The sequence below is a fragment of the Falco cherrug genome, chromosome 6 (assembly GCF_023634085.1).
Source record: "Falco cherrug isolate bFalChe1 chromosome 6, bFalChe1.pri, whole genome shotgun sequence".
NCBI lineage: Eukaryota > Metazoa > Chordata > Aves > Falconiformes > Falconidae > Falco > Falco cherrug.
The window spans coordinates 59,591,454-59,610,422 of NC_073702.1; the positions used below are offsets into that span (position 1 = coordinate 59,591,454).

Here is an 18,969-nt window from a genome sequence, read left to right on the forward strand (position 1 = left end):
GGATGGAAAAAGGGCAGATGTGCATCTGATAACTAAAACAACCTTTCCTACAGATTTCCAGGTTTGATTATCGGTATCTTTTTTGGTTATACAGATCCACTGGTACACTGTAACACCACAGCTCTTCCTAAATAGCGGAGATGAGAATAGAATAAGTCCTTACCACCAAAACAGAAGCCACCTCACACACTGCAATTCAGTACTGCATATACAGTACAAAATAGTGCAACACCACCGGCACAATTTTATTCTTCTGAACAGTCAAGATACTTTAATAAAACCTGTGAAACCCAAGCACCAGTACCAGTTCTAGCATTACATTGTTGAGTATGGAGCAATCTTTCTGTGGGAAATTTATGACCAGAGGAAATGTACTAGCTTTGGTATTTTTATAGTATCCATTCATTTTTTAACAGAGGAGGGGGAGATCCAAGATTTCAAATGCTATTCAAAGTGCCCTCTGCCTTGAAGAAGGAAAGTAACCTGCACCGGAATGCCTGCTGCAGCTCCCAAAACATGAGATAACCATACCCAGGTACAACTGCTGTTGCCAAGTCATTTAGTCAGCCACCCTTCTCCTCAATGGACTAGAAGTATTCACCAGGTCTCATTAAATTCATCCTGCCCAGTTTGGTTGTAACACCAAACCATCCCGATCTCTTACCTCACTTTCTGCCCAGTAGCATTGATGCCCATTGCCAAAGTCACAGCGCACAGCCCCAGGGCCAAACGGCACACAGCAGGGGACCCTCAAGCCCTTTCCACATGCCTCAGACCTTGCCCCCCAAGCCACCCGCTGGCCTGTCACCCTAGCGCTGCCCCCTCCCACCGGCGGCTGCCCTTCCCAAGACGTTCAAGTGAACATACTGCAAACCCAGCACCCCAGACGAGAAGTACAGACAGTTCATGAGCTATTTTTCAGCAATTTATCACCAAATGCAGCATGATCTGAGAAAAAAAACACCCTGCTATTTTTGTTCCTCTGATTTAGAAAGTGAGAGTCCAATTTTCTCCAGAAAACAGATGCTACAGAATTAGTGGTGGCTTTCTCCTTGTATTTTGTTCACGGTTTAAACATTCAAACTGGAGTCTCAGTAAGTGTTTGTTGAATGTTTAGCACAGTTAATCTCTGTTAGAGAAGTATCATTTCAAGATGTCAGAGTTCACCAACAAATGCTAAGCACCATGTTCGTGCAGCATGGCATTTCTCCTAGGATCTACACAACTACAGAGCTGTAACTGGAAACGCCTTTTTCTCCTGAGTGGCAGCTTTTACACTGAAACATAATTAACAATATAACACATCACTGCAGCTCCTCTGCAGCTACCATTTGCAAACAAACTGGTGCTAATCTCTGTCAGATCCCAGCATTGCTTTCTCCTCAGCTTCCCTTCCTCCTCACCTTCCTCCCTCCCTAAATTCAGAGACAGAAATCTACAGGAAAATGTGTGAAGACACTTTCTGAAGAGATGTAAAATGGAGAACAGTGTCTGCTATGTTCCTGACTCAAAATAAGCCTATGTGCCTTTTATGCAGTCCATATGCTTATTTTCTTAACAATTTTTGAAACTCCCATACCGATACCAGACATGACCATGCCATAATATTTTTTTCCTCAGCTTCAGGGTTTTTTTCCCCTGAGGATTCACTCCTCTGAACAAACCCAGAACAGCTCCAGCCCCTCCTAAGTTAGGTACTGGCTGTGCTGGTGCTGTGCAAGCACAGCTCCAACACCACCAAGCTGTTTTTAGCTCCCACGCTGCCCGAGGCTGAGCATCTTCCCCCTCAACACATCCCATTTAGTGATGAGCCATCTATCCTCATGCTCTTGAACTCTGTACTCCCTCTTAAGAGAGCAAGCCTTAAGAAGGCCTCCATCAAAAGAGCATATCTCTACGTAGGCTCCTACCATGGTCTTTGCCCTGAAACATAGGATAGGTCAACATGGACACTGGAAAAACAGGACTAGGTCTTATCCTGCACATACTTTGTTCAGCTGTCTAGACTGGCTCATTGTCTGCTGGAGCAGCTCAGAGGAGTGGAGCCAGAACATCCTGCCAGCTCCTGGTAAGACATCCGAGCAAATATCCCCATTTTGGGAAAAGTTTCATTTCAAATGATAATCACGTCTCACCTTTGACGGGCTCCTGCTTTACGAAGCCTAAACTGCTGGACCACCTCACTTGTCACAGACACAACTAAGCCATCTGCTGCCATCTATACATCAAATGTGGCTCCCATCAGATGGCAGCTTGGGCTGTCAGCCTCACTTTTCTTCCTCTATGAAATACCGACATTGGAAAGTCTTAACAAGGAAACTAAGATTAGAGGAAACATCCTTCGCTCCAGAGACAGCAGCGCCGGCTGTTCTCTCTCTTCTCCAGTTCTCAACCAGGAACAGTGGGAACAAATGTATTCGATCCTACCCTGCATGGTAGGATTGTAGGTAGGAATGCAGGTAGACCTACAGAAAGGTCTGGGCTGGAAATCCCAGCTTTTTGGTGGCCTTAGTCACATGCAACAGCATCAGGAGGATGGGGAGAGTGGTGGTGGGGAGGCGCTGTGCTGTCTAAAATTTAAATTGACCTTTTTTTTAATCTGCTTTGATTCACCTCTAATCTTACACACTTTTTCCTAAGTTCTGAAAAGGTACAGAAGAAATGAGGCCAAAATACAGAATTAAATAGTTACCATTTCCTTTCAAAATGTTTGCTTAGAAAACTTACATAGTTAAAGAATTTATAGTAAGCGCTGATCAAGCAATTAAGTATACTTAAAGGTTTCTTCTGTAAAAAAGTACACATGTGAATCTCATCTTTCAGTTCTTTCACGGTATAAATATTTAAGCAATAGAACTTCAGGTTCTAAGGTTCACAGATATCTAAAGAACATGCAACTTTGAAGATCATTATGATGTGAAGCTTTAATTGATTTTTTTTTAGTAGTCAGAATCAAGAGGCAGATGCCACTCCATGTGAACCTGCAAAATAGGTCAGCTGGGCAAATTTGTTCAGCTCTCTTCTACACTCTTTAGACACTTCCCCAATTACTACTTCTTTCTAAAGAGGCATCCAAAGTTGTTCTTTGTATGACATAATTTAACTCTCTACAAAGGCTGGCTTGTTAACCACTCAATTAACACAGTGACTATACAGTTGAATGTCTTATTATATCCACTCAAGATAGCTAACTTTCTGTAATAACATTTCATTTCTGTGTCAAGATGCAACAATTATTACAGTTCACTCAAAACAAGAATTTTTTTCTCCTTAAATGTGATTATAGCAAGTAGGTTCCCATTTGGAATTATTTTAATAATCAGTAATGATAAATGAATTAGTATCATGAATTAATATTTACTTCTTTTACTTCCAAAACTTTCTAGAACAGAAAGAATATACTGATTTTATTGGGAAATCTGAAAAACACATTGTCCCATTCTGTTTTACTTTGAAGTGCTACTTAACAGCTACCTGCAAGTAATGAGAATCTGGAAGGAGAGAAGCAACATAAAAGTGAGTTATCCCATTAATAAAAGGAACTGCATGGACAGCATGTACGCTCTCTTCAAACTACAAATAACAAAACTACAAATTCAGAACAGGAAAAGCGAGCATTGCCTTTTCAGTAAGTCTTCTTCCTAAAGGCATTGTGCTCTGGCTCTCTGCTGTACGCATTCCACATTCAAATGGGAAGCTTCCAACCACATCAATAACAGGATGTTTCCATTAGGAATCGGCTGACATTTATTTTTATTCAGTTAAATTCCTTCCGCAATTCTAGCTTTTTCCAGCAAACAAATGCAAGTTCAAGGGGAAAGAAAACAAATACTCCTCCAACGATCACACACTCATCTTCTTCAGCTTTTTTAAGCTCTCCGAGGTAAACAGCAAGCACTTCTAGTGCCAGTTTCTGAGTAATAACAGGGAAGAGTGATGAGGTGATTGAAAGCACCACTGGCTTCTTAATGCAAACACTTTTACACTACTTAGGGAACACACGTTCAATCACTACTTATGAAAAAGCTTTGACAACACAGAGAGGAGCTTTTTACTTGTTGTTTGTTAAACTGAGAGGGTATCTATTATAGAAGCAGTTGGTTTTATTGTACATTTTTAGCATTTTTTTGTTAAACAGAAACAACCCACGACCTTAATAATGCATTAGTCAATGGCTGTCTTCTCTGGAGACTTCATTATCATGAGGTTTCATGGCACTCCAGCTCTTCTGAGAAGACATTCAGAGAAAACGTAAGAAGGGTAGTATAGAATTTCTAACACCTGAGCTTCCCAAGAAGAAAACCAATTGTGATATGTTAGAAGAACCTCATCCTCACTGAGGGACCTTTCTTTAATCAAAATCACACCATTGCGCATGGATGCCTTCTTCCAAGAAAACAACAGGATCATTGTTTTGTTTTTGAACACAGAACATAAATATCACACTAACACTTTAGCAAAACATGTTTACGACATCCCTGCATATTTATGGTACTATATCATGCCTTGGAGAAAGCTTTTCTTAGGTGAACAAAACTAGCAGCAAACTGAATTAGACTTGGAGCCTGAAACAGAGCACGCGCAGCACACTTAGAAATGATTTTACAACATCGAATTTAACCACATTTAAGATAGATGATATTGGCAAGGTATTTAAGGCAGGGACTGCAAACCGCTATGCTGTTGTAAGCACCTAATTGTTATTCCTTACTAAAGGTACTGTCACTGGCCTTCTTCCAGTCTGGGAAATAAGGGTCTCCCTTCCCTTGTATATTTTTCATGCATAGATGGTAGCAAGGACTTTGCAGTGCTTTTCAGAGGCTCAGCTTTGAACTTGGAATGATAGGGTCACAGACAGCTCAGCCTGGATGGGACCTCAGGAGGTCCTGGTCTGGCCCTGCTGCAGCAGCTCAGTGCCAAGGTCAGACGGGGCTGCTCAGGGCTGTGCCCCCTCAGGGATGGAAACTCCCCAAGGATGCAGCCAGCACAGCCTCCCCGGGCAGCCTGGCCTCTGCCTCACTGGGCCCAGGGGAAAGCCTCTTCCTTGCACACCATCTGAGCCTCTTCTGCTTGGTCCAACTGACGCCCCTTGTCTCTGGCTCCCTCTTCTTGACCACCTCCCTGCAGCTACACAGATAAGGGGGGTGGGGGGGGGTGGGGAGGTGTGGACAGCCCCTCTGGAGCTGTCTCTCCCCAGGGCTGAGCCAGCCCCATTCCTCAGCCTCTCCTCCCAGGGCAACTGCTCCAGCCATGACCATCGTGCCTTTGATACTCTAGGAAATGGCTCCTTCCCCAAAGGAAGGTGCACCCTGTTTTACAGGGGAACAGTAAGGTGAGTCACACTGACAGCCCTTGGCAGCTCCACAGCATCATCTGACTCCTGGCGTCAGCAGTAGAGCCACGTTCCCGCGTCCAAGCGTGGCTCTGGCTGCAGGCAGGATTACAGCTAGACCAGTGTCTAGTCTTCCAATTACAAATTATCTTTGTAAGAGCACCCCATTCACGCTCTGGAAGAAGCGGCCACAGAAATGCAAAGTGCTGCTTGGCTCCTCAGATCCAGGGCGGCTTGCCCTTTTTGCAGGACAGTCTATAAAGCCAAGCCTCCAAATTTTTATTCATACAGCAGCAGAAAAGCTCCAGCACTACCGCTATATCCTGGATTTAAATTAAGATGAAGTGCTGTATGATCACTCAACACCTTGTTATATCATCTGCCAAGGCTAACAACGCTATTCACAACTGGCTAAGCCCCAAGAAACATGTATACCTCAGGTATTAGGCAAACCGCATCCTTCTGCTTGGTACCGAGGGGGAAATTCTGGTTACATTTCAAATATTATTTACAGAACTGCTTGTCCACTCAAAGACAGAAGCTTTAGACATTGTCTTCCTGCCTTCTGCTTCCTTTAGTCCTCCTATCTAACCAAACCCTGTTCACAACAGACAGAAGAGACCTGCCAAGGTCTCCATATAAATACCTACAGGACAAAACTTACCAACGCTATTTAATGGAAACTCTTTTAATTAAGGACTATAAAATCCACCTTTGTAGATACTAATTCCTTATGAACAAAGCATACCACATATTGCCCAAGAATTAAAGCTACTTTTTATGAGGCAGAGGGAGGGCGTAGACTTACCTTAATGATAATCTCTTTGGCATAACACAGCAATATGTCACAGAGCACTTTCATTACTTAGTATGAAATATATAACAGCTGCCAACAATTCTGCTTCTGTCTGAAGAAAAGCAAGATACTTGTAATGAAATTACAAATATCGATGGGTGAAGTGCTCAGCTAGAGGATACAAATGATACAAGATTCAAAACTAGGCAAAACAGAATTTAAAGGAGGTGTCAAGCCTCAGCAAAAGCGAATACTTTATCCAGACAGAGCACATAGTTGCGTGCATTTTCTTAATGTCTGCCTGATATCTCAGCCTCAGCCACTAGACATCATACAGAGATCACGAAATACCATACTTCCAGGTATTTTCTGTAGCATACACAAATATACACACAGCCACAGAGCTTCCACATAAACACTCCCTAGGATATAGGATAACTCCAAGATGTTTCCTTATCAGAATGTTACATCATGGGGAAAAATGTTCACACTTTAATGCAGTACCACCCTGAAAGTATAAAGAAGTAGCACTATTAAAAGCTCTGGGGGCACAAACTGAAACATCCTTCCTCCCTTATTCTCCTCATATTCACTTTTGATGGTTGCTTTTCTTTTAAGCCTTATCACACAGGTACTGCTAACCGTTTTTTATTCACAACTAACTCAAAATACTGTTAAGAGTATCCTAGTGACATTACCCTTCAACAAGTCAGCCTGCTCTATCAGGGATAATAACCACAAGGACCAAACCCAGAGATGTGAAGGCATTAGTCTTGTAAAAACAGCTTGTGTACTCCAGTGATGTTTGCTTTAATACTTGTTTTTATTGACCTGCCTGCTTCTCTTTCCACAAACGGAGTTGCAGGATGTCAATCCAAACCATGGCTGACTCTAAAGAACGGATTTTCATTGCAGAGGAGGAAGCTGTACCTACCCAAGAGGTGATGAATGCAGTACATCTTCCAAGGGCATTTTAACAACTCTGCAGCTGCATTACGAAACGCAGTTACAGGTTACTCAGGAGCTTATGGACAAACTTAGGAGTTTCCTACAGAAGTTTGTAAAACAGTTTCAACGGTAATAGAAAAAGGCTAAAAGAAAAGGCTGCCCATTTGCCCACAAAGGCTGGAAAGCAGCATAAATTATTCCCCTGTTCTGCATCAGCAGGTGTTTAGACCTGCAAACATAAACAGTACTGTGCACTACAAACCACTTCACCCTCCCCTGTCAGATGCAGTATGTGGACAGGACAGGGAAAGCTAACGGAGAGGCAAGTAATGTGCTGCTATCATTACGTATGCAGCAAAAACTGACTGATCTGGATTAAGGAAGAAAAAGGTAAGAAGTGCTCTCTGATCTGCAGTTGTTTCTCTGGGATCTTAAGGAAACCACAGAGAATGGAAGGTTTTTAATTAAGAGCTGTGTCCTTGCAACACAACCTAGCACTGAACTTCCCCCCCGTCTGGGGTCTGCACAGAAAGGTGTGTGCCACTTACCAGGCAAGCACACGCAGAAAACTTTCTGCTGCATATATTCAGCGCTTACTGTGCTTTGGCAAGCTATCTGAACACCTCGCACCTGACACACCTCCGCACTCAAAGGCTGCTCAAGGCACACATCTTCCCATGGGCAGTGCAAACCTGACCCAGCTGGTAAAATCATCATCTCCCTTCACTGATCCTGTTTCTTTAGGCTGTAGTCAGATGTGCTGCCTTGGCCGCAGCAGAACCATGTTAAGGGGGGCTCCTGCTCTCAGCCCAGCTGGTGGCTTTCCCACCCCAGCCCATCCCCCTGGCCTCTGGGCAGGGGCCACCCTACACTCTGCAGGATGTCACTGCCCTTCTCCAGCCTGCCAAGGTAAGAGTATGGGTTTGCACACCTACCCAATCTGTCACAGTGGTACAAGTTAAACACTTCTCCTGGAAGGATTTAATGATCCCTTGGATGCATCTTAACTGAAACAGACTGGGTAGCACCTACGTATGCTTCTGCACTCTGCGTTTCTGGGAGTGTTGCAACTGCTGGTGAGGGGTGGGGGGTGAGAAACTGCTGTGGGAGTTGACTCTTAAACCAGCTGGGAGGCACACAGCCCAGCCTGGCTGGTGGCAGCTCCGCCGGGTGTGGAGAGCGGGACTGCCAGGAGGGGCCAGGTCCTTGTGGCAGGGAAGGAAGGATGTTTGGCTCCACTGAAATGCAAGAAGGTGAGGCAAGGCAAGATCTTACATGAGCATATGGGCTTGTTCCCAGTGAAAAAGATGTTCTTGTGCGCCTCATTCCTCCTCTTGCTAATGTAAACCAGGATAAAAAAGTCAAACAGTGTTCTGTCTTTAGTGGGGAATGCAGGCTTTAACAATATATAAACGATTTCTAAAAGACGCAAAGGAAAGCTTAGTGCAACTTGAATGCAAACAAATATTTTAAAATAAATAAATGTTATCTACTAAACACTTTATTAAATTGCTTCCATTTATATATGTACGTTCATGCCCAGAGAGCAAGTCCAGCTGATAGGATTTCTGCAATAGGAAAAAACCCTAGCAAATCAAGGTACTACACTATTCCTACAAAACAAAATGGAAACACACACACACCCCAAACCACCAAAACCAAAAAAACCCCACCCGCAGCAATTTTATAGGGAGGTAATGAAAGAGAGAAGAATGACAAGTATTGTGATGGTATTAGTGCTGGAAAGACAAGGAGAAAATGTGCAATTACACATAAATATAGCTCTTACCTTTAGTTATGTAACAGAACAAATAATCAGAACAATAACCACCACTTAGAAGACAATAAAAGCAGTGCGTATTTATAAAGGTCTTGCTAGATAAACTCACAATACCTTTTCATGTTTCTCTTCCATTATCCTTCTCCTGTAATGACATGGGGACAGTGTTAGAGCATCCCGCTGTGCGGAGAAAGCAGAAGAGGACATTCGACTGCAGCCATAACCAGAAGAAACAGTAGTGGCAGCAGGAAGCAAACTAAAGTCTCATCCAAAACTTGTAAGCAATTCAGAGAAACTGACTGTGGAAGGAAGTAGTTTTTATTGTGACCACAGTAACTGAGTGTTTGCACTGAGCCAAGATGACAAAAGAAAATTACTGCACCATCGACTATCAACCCTGTACCTAGAAGTGTTAAATTATGGGCTAGGAACAAAAAGTTAGTTTTTGAAGTTGAGGAACAGTGTTTATATGTATCTCATATACAGAAACATCTCAGACAAACAGAGCTTATTTGGAGAAGAAAAAGCATGATCAAAACTTTCCAAGACTGCACTCCCAAGGAGCAAAGAAATTGAAAAATATAATCACCAACCCTTGAGTAGTAGCAGACGCTATGAAGCTCAGAATCCTATGGATCACCAGATGAATTTTCTGATGTCTAATAAGCTGAATGCTTGCTACAGCTCTTCCTTCAGTGGGGGCATCAACCTCATCTCTCTCATCTCCCTGGTCACCAGCAGTCTTGAGGTTTGTAAGAATTTCATCACTTTGAAATCTCTACTCTTCTATTTATATCAGTTGAAATTGATGCCCCGGGGTAAAAAATTACTCTGGGGCAATGAGGGGAGCTATCAGTCAAACAGCATTATTATTATTTTAGCTTCATCTCCTTAGGAAACCAGGTTGAAAAGAATATAGTCAGGACCAAAGGGAAGAAATAACAAACAGAAATCTCAAATAGGAAAATTTTCTAAAACCAGAATTATTAAGTCAAGTGCAGAACACATTATTTCATGTGAGGAAAGCCAGATTTGGAAGGTTTTCATATCAGATCACCATTTCTGACTTTCTAGGATTTCTGCAAAGCCATACTCTTAAACCATTCTAATGCTGATGTTTTACTGTCCAAATACTTCTGCCAGAAAAGATTGCTTAGATTTACTTTTGTAATTCTTCCCTTTCAGTGCTGGTGGTTATCCCATAAGTCTGAGTAGCCGACCTGGATGCCACAGAGTGGCACAAATCAAGCCATCCACCGGAAATCCTGCATTGTTTCACTGCTCACAAAACTGTTTGAGGGAATAAGGAGCATGCTAGGGAGACGCAGTAAATGGAGGCTCTCTGGGCATCAAGATATGGAGACCACACGGAAATTTCCCTTGCTTTTTCCCCAAAACCAGCCAAGAGGGATCCATGCCCAGAGAAGTGAGCAAGGTCCTGGAGCAACTTCACCAGAAAAATCAGTGAAGTCCCATGTACAGTCTCTCACAAGAGTGATCTTTAGCTGATGGAGAAAACTACACGTATGATTCTTCACAGATTCATCCCAGGTGTTAGAAATCGAAGGAAGCAGGAACATTCCAAATGATTCATTAAAAACACTTGTCACACTAACAGAAAACACAGTTTGAACAGGGCATATCAATAAATGGCCACAAGGGAACAATTTTGCACTTCCAGACAGATTAAAAATGTGACCTGGCTGAGTTTCTCTCTCTCTCTGCATTTCATGATTTGCATCAATATCTTTTAAATTTGTCAAGATTTTGAAGGTCATGTATATTTTTACAGCATACTGATCTATGTTATGCTGCTTTGCTTAGATTTGTTATAAGACAAAAAATAAAGTCGACTGGTCTCTGTTCCAACAGGGTGTATTTCAAAACCAATCTACAGAACTAAAATTTCACTCTACTAGTCCAATAAAGTGATTGCCTTTAGAAGTTATTTGGGTATTTCTAGTGACGCTTCAATTCATCTAACTTCCATATAAGTATTTTTTATCCACTACATTTCTACTACTAACATTTCATACACATCATAGCACAAACACTGAAGTTCATAATTTCAAAGGGAATATTAACAACTGAAGCAAGAAAAAAACCAGACCATTCTCATTCCCTTGACTTCTTCAGTGAGGAAAGGTAAACAAAGTGTCATGCTCTTTCCTTCAGCTTCAAGGTCTCTGTTCTGATCAAGTATTTAATCCAAACTTCTTTCTAGCTACAAAAGGTAATGAAGTTATATGGGGTAACTCAACACACCCTATGCATTTTCACATTTATCCATACTAACCACAATACTCCCAAAGAAAGCTAGGATTTTCTTGGAATGACAGAACGCTCATTACTTTCCAAAATTCAAACCTTTAAGAACTGAGTGCATCTGTACCAACAAGACAAACAGCACACTGCAGCTCATTTTATCTACTGCTTCGGAAATATTTTTGGTACTCTTACTTCTTCCTTCACGCGAAGCACTTGTCTGCTCTTCAGTCCACAAATAACTTTTAACAAATGCAGAGGAGCATCATTCATAACTGAATTATGAAACAATTCTCTTACTGCCAACGTTTTGTTGCAATCAGAAAGAAAAATTCCTGCCTCGTGAGTGATCGAAGTACAAGGACAGTCCTTGCAACCAGTGATGTATTTGATTTTATAGGAACAGCCTTTGCATCAACAAACTGCAGGTTAGTTGTTCATTCTCTTGTCCGTACAACTTTAATTACGGTCCCGATGTACAAGGGTTATTTTTCAGAAATGTATTAACGCAAACGTATTAGTTACGTTAAACAACTAAGCAGTGTCACTATGTAAATAAAGCCGATGTTTTTACTCTGTAGCCTTCACGTTCTTACTACGGATTGATCTGACCATACAAACATAATTTCAGAAGGGAGACGTAGATAAAAACTGCACCTGGAGCGCTTCTGGTGGCGTTTCTGCCGGAGGAAAAGTCGTTCCAGTTCCCTGCGTGCCGAGAGGCACCTGCTCGGGGCACCCGCTCCCGCTTCCCGGGCGCTCCCTAAGGATGCCCCCAACGAGGACACGCACCCCAGCCGGTCGCTCCGGCCGCACGGAGGCACCTCGGGCACGCACCACCCCCGGCGCACCCGTGACTTATCCGCGACCACCGAAGCGCTCGGGACACGGCCGGGCACCGGACCTCACGCTCCCCGGCGCACCCCCCGCAGCCACTGGCTCTCTGCTCTCCCTCTCGGGGCACCGGGGCTGCCCGTGCCCCTTCCCCAAGCCCCGCGGTGCCGGGCCGCCAGCGGGGTGCCCAGGGCGGGCGGCCGCCGCGGGGCCGGGGTCGCTGCGCCGGCGGCCGGGGGGACGCGCACGTTACCTGGACACGCCGCTCCGCAGGGCTCGGCCGGCGGGACCGCACCGCTGGCGGGCGCAGGGCGGGCGGCCCCTCCCGCGCTCCCGCCGCTGTGTCCGCCGCCGACACCCCCCGGGCCGCCCGCCCGGCCGGGGCCGCCGCGCCGCTCCCCCGCCGCCCGCCCGCCCAACTCGCCCCGCGCCCGCCGCCCTCACCCGGGCCGGAGGTGCCGCTCCCGCGGCCGGCGGGGCCCTGCCCTCAGCCCTCCCTCCGCCGGCAGCCGCGGCCGAGCCCGGAGGCGACGGGCTGCCGCGCCCGCCCTGAGCCGAGCCGCGCCGCCCCCCAGCCGGCGCGCCCGTCCCCGCCGCCCGTCCCGGCAGCGAGCGGCGCAGGGGGGCGCGGCCTCCCCCGGCGCATGAGGTGGCCGCAGAGGGGCACCCCGGGCGCTGTCGAGCCTGGCGGGGGCGGCCGGGGGGCGCCACGTCCCAAAACACCGAGTGTGGGGCGGCCCCGCTCGCCCCCACCCCGCCCCAGCTCGCTCTGCAGCCGGGAGAGGGGCCCTGGCCGGCTCCCCCCCGCAACAGGCGTGGGTGGAGGGCTCTGCCCGCCGAGGGTCCCGGGGCCCTCCCAGAGGCACCGAGCTGTCCCTCTGCAAACTGGTGGCGGTGGCCAGAGCGGGTCCCGGTGCCCTGTGACCCAAAAACAGCGGGGAAAGACACGGCTCTTACCTGGAGCTTTGCTGGCTTTAGCCCCAGCTCCCCGCGGTACACCTGCTGTGTTGGCTGCAGTCCCTCAAACTGCACCAGCAAAGTGACACAGGACATCCTCCCGTCAGCCTGACTCAGGTGTGAAAACAATGCACAAGGGTGGCACCTGGATGTGGCCATATGTGACCCTGCGTGGCTGCAGCTTGGTTCCGTTGGCCCGGCAGAGGCGGTGGCACAGCTGCACCGGCCTGTCATCAGGCTCCTGGCCTCTGGGATGTGCCGTGACGCAGGAGCTTGAAATAATACAACCTGGGCCTGAAATCAGCAGTCTTTGCATTTGTCCTCTTAAAATGTTGCCCTCTGAAGAGTATTGCAAGTTCTCTGTCTTAATTACTGCATTTCAGTGGAAACACCTGGCATCTGAGCGTCTGTCAAGGCACCAGCACATTCCCTACAGCTGGATGCGTAGGACCATATTATACCAAACAGGCTTTGAAAGCTTCTTAAAAGATCTAGAAATGTTTAGCATTGATTTTTAAGATTTTTTTTTTACATTGTACCAAAAGGACTCTAGACCATCTACTCTGAAATCCCTTCAAACTGTTTTGAAAATCTCACCACAGCCAATCCGTATCTATCTCAACCATTTCCCTAGATCCAGTCACAGCCGCATGACAAGGAAGCAAGCACAGGGGTTTTCCATTCATACCTGATATCCTGAGAACGAGACAGATTCAGCTAAAGATGCGTATCATACCTGGGTTTTCCAGTGCTTACTCTACAAACTATGTCAAGCTTTTTATCATATTTATTTATGATAAAAAATAAAGGGAGTCACAGGGTTAGAATTTTATTTCATTTTGAAATTGAAGTTGGTGTTCCTGAGCCTAAAATCCCTTGGGTTTACTTTTTATTTTTCTGGTGTGACCTAGAATAATTAGGATCTAATTTTAAGACCATGTAAGCCATGTTATTATAGTAATCCAATTCACAAATGGGAATTTAAAAAACCTAATAACTCAGGTGATGGCTTAGAATTGGTTGATTATCTTGTGTTTTGATTAGATTGTTCCAAATGTCCTCTTAAAGTGTAAGAGCTGTAGTCTGGAGTCATGCCAATACTCCTTCTAAAATATTTTTCTTAGCATATAATTTACTATATCTCCTTTAATGATTAGTCTCTTTGTCATTTATTTTATTATTTGAGTAGATGGTTTGATTTATCAAAACCCTCTTATGACTACTATCTTTAGCTTAATGATAGAAATAACTGGCAGATGTCTTTCATTTTCTGTGGTTTAAGAAAGGTTTCTTCAGAAGAATGAACCTGAAGTTATTCTCCCATGAAGCTAGTATTTATGCTATAGATTTACATTTTCAGCAGCTCATCTTTCTGGCAGAAACTGGAATTCAGTGTGCTGATCACCTGCAGTGTTTCGTTGGTGTGAGGACACATGAGGAAAGAAGAATACACCCAAGCACCACGTGTAACACCACTACAGATATTAGTGCCAAGATACAGTCCTGGACTTAGCTTGGTAATACTGCGGGAAGGCCTTGACATCTTTTTAGCCCATCTGTACATCTTCTGAGGGAAAATCCAACCTGTGTACCCCTTCAGGCTGATGTAGTGGTAGCACTTCTGAGGTGGCATGGGATGCTGCTCACCTTTCCTCATGCAGCCAGTGTCGGCTGTGTACAGGTGGGATTTCACATGTGGTGTTTGGTGTGGAGCACTTCAGACACCTGTTCTGAATTAGACCCAGCACAAACGCCTGGAAGAATCACCTGATGCCAATAAGTGACATGGTTACTGTATGGCAACAAGTCCTTCAGGGATGTGCATGTTTCCACTGTGGCACTGAGAGAAAAATCCTTTCTGCAAAGGAGCAAATCAATCACCTTAGTGATGTTCAGTAGTGGAAAGCTGTTTTGAAGCAGTTGGCATCAACATATTTTCTGCTGTGGCCATGCCTTGACAGAAACCTGGAGCATCCCTCTTAGAGCTACAGCAGCGTTTCTCTTCCCTTTCTTTATCATAAAGTGCTATTTCTTTGATTTAGTATAATTTTTCCCTCCTTGTAGCAAAACCAGTGTAACTTGAAAAATAGGTTTTATACCTGTAAGGCTTGCTGAGAAACTTCATGTAGCTCTGTGCAGTTTCTTTATTTTTAGACACCTGGAAGATTAGGAAAAAATCCTAGTGTACTTTAATAATACTCATGCCAAGCCTTTCTTTCTTTCTATTATACTGTAAATATTGTTGAGTGTTTCCGATAGAAAATAATAATAACATTAAATCCCAAAGAATCTTCTAATGAAATAGATTGCTATCACAGGAAACAAGCCAGTGAAGAAAATACTGTGGATGATTACTTTTTAAATCTAGTTGAGAAACTTATGAAGATTATGTTTTACTGTGATGCCTAGAAGTCAGGGAATGAACTCAGTGGCCCAGATCCCTGCTAGTCCTGTGACCACCTGGCATCTGAAGTTTGTAAGTTAAGCAGGATATAAATAATCATGAAACAAAAGCAAAATGCACACTTTTATGATTATTTTGCTTTTTGTGCAGTGCTCCCCCCCACCCCCCCACTGCAGGGGTCACTGGCGATGCCAGCCAGGAGAGGAAGGGGACTACACCTGGGGAGCAGTGGGGAGCTGCAGGACCACCATCCTTCTCCATTGGCCACCTCACTGGATGGACCACGTACCAAACCTCCTACCGACGCCCCTTTCCTGAACTGGGAATAGAGCTTATACTGAGCTGGTTTTTCGTAGGATCTGAGCAGCCACAGTACTGGATATAGTATGAGAGGCTCAGGTTGCCTTTGAAGCTGAAGGCAGAGTCTTGCCTGAGTAAAGGCTTCCAAATTCTCTCCTTTCTTCTAGAGAACTGTCTTTAGAAAGCTGACATTTTGCCCTCCTTAAAAGCATTGTCTTAAGAGATGCAGCATAAATTATTATTCCCTGTAAAAAAAAAAAATACTCTTAGAGGGCTATAAATAAGATGACAGAGCTAAATAGAGGAAGAGGCCTTAGCTGAAGGCAAAAGGCATTTTTCAAAAAGTGGAAGTTGTGTGCAAACAAGGGAACTTACACAGATCATAAACCCAGACAAATTAGGTTTAAAAATATAAAGTTTTCAAAGAACAACTTGCTGAAGGCAAGTGTAAAAGTTACTAATAAAACCTTATAGCACAAGAACTAGGAGGTTCTGCAGAGCTAAGGGATGATCAAGGAGTAGGAGGGTCATAACAAAGGGCACAGAAGAGGGGCTAACACAACTCTCTGTTGCAGTGTTGACTACCAAAGAGCTTGCAGGCGTTCATATCCATAATTTTGCGTACAAAAATCAGGTCTGAAGAGGTACCTCACATTCAGTGGCTGGAAGAAAAGAAAAAGAAACAAAAAGCTCAGATAAGTAAAATGGATAATAAAACCAGCTGGCCTCAGTTGTATTTACCCAGAAGTATCTAGAGAGGTCAGATACTAAACAGCTGTTCCACTAACTGAAGTGTAAATCTACCATTCAAACAGAAGGTACCAAATCTTGAAAAGGGCTCTAGAGGGTATTTGTATTTGGGGCAATCCACTTAAAAATATCCTAAAGAATATGATATCAATTGGTACGTGAATAATTCTGAACTAAAGGGGAAGCATCAACCTACCTTTTGTGGAAGGAAGCCGCGCCTCTTCCCTATCTGCTGAAGGCTTCATCAAGCTCCTTCGTATGTAAGTGATCCAGCTTATACAGGACTTCTAAATACCATTAATACTTCTGTCAAGGTCTTTTAGGAAAGACCTATGAAGACCTTATAAATAAACTCAGCCATCTTGAGATGAAAAGGATTAATAACTGCTTAAAAGCCCCCCCCCCCCCAGGATATTAAAGAAAATGGTCCAGATGCAACTTCTGGGTCACAACACAAAAGGCACTGAATGAAATCCTCAGACAGTGGGTTTGAAACAAATAAAAGGAAGTATTTGTTCCACACAGCACATTATTAAATGACATTTTGCCCACATAGTCAGAGAATGATGTAGAAACAAAAATCATAAATGGGTAAAGAAGTGCAAAGTATGAAAGAAATATCCATCAGGTGCAATTAAATACAAAAATTCAGAATTCCAGTTCTTTATATGTGTGTAGCCTCTAATAAATGACTGAAAGCAACAAGGCTTACAGTGCGCTGCAGAACCAGAAAAGCAAGTGCATCATCTGTGTCTCAGCTCCCTGCAGCTTCAGTGCCTGCAGTCTTTGTGCTTGCTTGAGGAAAGCTCAGACCCTGGAGACATCCAGAAATCTTCTTGGGGAGAATGTTAGTTGGAAAAGGTGTTTCTTCATTAGGAATGCTAGATTTTTTTATTTACTTATTTACCAGCATTTTCATTAAAATACCAACAGCACGAGCACTGCATGGAGCCCTTCCTAGTTTGCACAGCACAATTACTCTAAGTGGCAACATCTTTCTCTTGCTACCATCACACCCTCATGTGGATCAAAACCAGGAGAAGGCCTTCAACATATTGGCCTCCAGCAGCTGGCCTCTAAATTTGTATGAAGCAAGAGTTAACTCCACAGAAGCTGAAAGCAAGTATGAAGCAAAAAACCAAGCTTCTGACGCACGAGATTACATGTATGCGTCCAAACACATGCAACCCTCCACACGCAAGCAGCCTGTTGTCTGTGATACAGTATCAGGCTTCACATCTTGCGGTGACCAACGTCAGAACTGACAGCTACATACGTGCTTTGAATTAAAGCACTCTGAGGAGAAGCGAGATTATATCGCCTAGATTCAGAAAAGTCTACCCAGAGGATCTGCAGCCGAAATGTGTGTTTGTATCAGAATGTCAATGCCAGGGTCTGAGCAGAGATGCTGCTTTTTCAGCCTGGAGTTGGCCCTGATAGGCTGCATGTGAGATATGCCCTTGCAGATATCCAGCTCTTGCCTCCTACCCTTCCTCAGCTCCAGGCTCCCACACACGTTCATAAAAGGATCAGAGCATTTAAATAGCCTGGTTACAAAGTTGTATTGAAACATAGATACTGATGCAAATTGTACAGCCTGTTGGCACTGTATGAATCATGCCAGGCCTCGAATGAGTCTACATTAATTCCAAGTGTGCTGTATTTCTATTTCCAAACTCGTTCTCTTTTGATATTCATATTGTGAGTTGCCTTCATTTAAATTATTTTCTTTCTTTTTGCAATTTTCTTTTGCATCTATAAATGCTCTTGCCAAGTCTCTGTATATATAGCTAATTTCCAAAGCTTCCCTCATCCTGTTCTGTGTTTGATCTCCAGTTCTTCCAAAGGAATGTAAATAATGACAATCAGAAATTGAGATAGAGGCATCACTTGAGCAAGTTGTTACAAACAAATCCTCATTAGAAACAGAACCAAAAGAATTAGGAAAGGGACCATTCCCACTGTAAATTTGCTTTTTTGCATGCCAGATATACACACGCTGGGCTGCGTCATACCATTTTGGTCATCCTCCCTTCTTCCATAAGAAAAATTTGCATTACCCTTTGAAGCCTGTTCCTGCTTTCTGAGGGAAAGCAAGCTGTTCCCATGTCACCTCTATGGAGAACACAGGCACACACGCAGCCTCACCAGCAGCATATACACCATGCCATCAACAGCAGTCTTCTCTTCAAAGAGTGGAGAAGAAGGAAGACAAATCAGGCTGGTGATAGATACTGCCCCTGAGGAGGCTGCTCGCTGTGATGGCTGCTGTGATAAATGGCCATGTTCAGATGACACCTTTGAGAGTGGCTATGAAACACCAGTCTTCAGGAGTTTGCATTTGTCCAGTCAGACATAACTTCGGTGAATCTGGTACCTGTGGGGGTAACTGGACAAAATACATGCAACCCTCCATGCTGCAGCAGCTACCACAAAGTCACTACACTGTTTGATCCTTTGCTACCAAAAATTACAGAAACACTTGCAATAAATACAGTTGCCCATAAATCCCTGGAATAGCCTGTTGGGTGAAAAGTTCATTACAAGTCACATTCAATTAACGAATTACTGTCATTGCCAGATGTGTATATCCTGAGGTACAG

At 44.2% G+C, this 18,969-nt stretch overlaps 1 protein-coding gene across 8 annotated transcripts in view; it reads right to left on the reverse strand.

The window, feature by feature from the left end:
- PKIB (cAMP-dependent protein kinase inhibitor beta) overlaps positions 1-13,047 on the reverse strand; it is a 56,083-nt gene extending 43,036 nt beyond the window's left edge. For 2 of the 8 annotated variants that reach the window (XM_055713758.1, XM_055713754.1), the window contains exon 1: positions 12,400-12,541. The gene's annotated coding sequence lies outside the window, so the exon portion shown is untranslated. Of the gene's footprint in view, positions 1-6,140; positions 6,241-7,058; positions 7,092-8,970; positions 9,002-12,208; positions 12,369-12,399; positions 12,559-12,912 lie in introns of those variants that run through there. The other 6 variants (XM_055713753.1, XM_055713759.1, XM_055713756.1 and 3 more) reach the window with 6 other exon arrangements.
- Between the last annotated feature and the right edge of the window lie 5,922 nt (positions 13,048-18,969).